Raw genomic sequence first — 1,409 nt, forward strand, 5'->3', positions numbered from 1 at the left:
TGACGTAGTTGAGAATCACGTCTCTCCCTCAAGAAAGAACCATTAATCCAAAGAATAAAAAAAAAACGGAGTTAAAAAGAAAAAGAAAATTGAGATGAAAAAAAAAAACTTTTAAGTCTCCCCTACATTGATAACAAAGTCAACCACCCCAAAACACATCTTCTAACACGGGGAAAAGAGAGAAAAAGAAAACGAGAACTTACCTCAGTATTAATAACCAACGTTTCTTAAATGTTCCTCTTTCTCTTCTCTCAAAATTTAAATCCTCGAAGTCGCGTCTCGATTGTGTTTCTCGCGGAAAAGCTCGACCTTAAGTGCGCGTCGGTTTGAGGGCCTCTGAAAATCTCCCTAACTCGGTGCGCAGCTGATTCTGGCAAATGTCAAACAAAGCTTTCTCCTTTTTTCAACTATCGGGGAGCGTTCTTGATATTTCTGTACGTCTAGACACAGGAGGGTATCCGTTCAGTGTGTGGATATTCAAGAATCCGTCGTAAGGGAATGTGTTATTGGATTAATAATAATGTGAAAGTGTTGTTTGGTGCAAGCAACACTTGAGAGGTAGTTGCCAATTTTCTTATTGTGTCATCCTTGTTTACGGAATAGTCGGGCAGGCCTTGTGAGGGAAGACAAAAAACAAATATATGATAAATATAGACTCGGCATTTTCCGACGCGATTTTAGATCATACATTTTAGACGTGGGAGTAGGTATGACACTTGGATTTTCCTTATTTAAATAATCCTTTATTACCTTAAGGGCAGTTGCCAGTTCATGTTTCCTGATAAAGAGGATGATGCTCGAGGATGGCGGATGATGCAATTGCACCGTCATTTCCTTAGCTGCAGTCTACATTTATTTCAGGTTTCATTTCAGCACTTCAGGTGAATGGATAAATTTTGCTCGGGGATTTAAAATTTGGTTGAGGTTTTATCGTTCCCGTATTTAAAAAAAACCCTCTGGGGCGGAGTGTGTAACCAGAGACCAAAACGGGGTAGTGCTGCGGCAACGGCCCCTCCCACCGTCCCTCGTATGTGCGTCTGTGTGTGTGTGTGCGTATGTGTGTATGTGCGTGACGGAAAATTTATCGTCAGGGACACGGAGGTTGTATAAAGAGGTTTCCACCATAGAGGAATGTAAGAATTTTCACCATTTCTGTAAAAAGAAATATGACCCAGACCGTTCATACACAAGACCAATCTACTGTACAGGGGTCACACACACTGATCTCATTAGGTTATGCCAAACTTATACCAAAATGTGTCCCTAACTCCCTTCCCCCTCCCTCCCCCTCCCCAACCTTCCTGCGGCCTGCCCTCCCCTGACCTAGAGGTGAAGGTGCGGCGTCCTCGGAGTTGTGGGGAGGAGGGAAAGGTGGAGAAGGGGGAGGGGGGGAAGAAGGAGGAATGGGA

The 1,409-nt window shown here is 43.5% G+C and overlaps 1 protein-coding gene across 2 annotated transcripts in view; it reads right to left on the bottom strand.

The window, feature by feature from the left end:
* The window catches only part of LOC119568432 (tumor protein p53-inducible nuclear protein 2-like), a 20,402-nt gene extending 19,918 nt beyond the window's left edge, over positions 1-484 (bottom strand). The window contains exon 1 of one of the 2 annotated variants that reach the window (XM_037916955.1): positions 204-484. The gene's annotated coding sequence lies outside the window, so the exon portion shown is untranslated. The remainder of the gene's footprint in view (positions 1-203) is intronic. The other variant, XM_037916957.1, reaches the window with a different exon arrangement.
* Positions 485-1,409: the final 925 nt, after the last annotated feature.

This window comes from Penaeus monodon, chromosome 43, assembly GCF_015228065.2.
Source record: "Penaeus monodon isolate SGIC_2016 chromosome 43, NSTDA_Pmon_1, whole genome shotgun sequence".
Lineage (NCBI taxonomy): Eukaryota > Metazoa > Arthropoda > Malacostraca > Decapoda > Penaeidae > Penaeus > Penaeus monodon.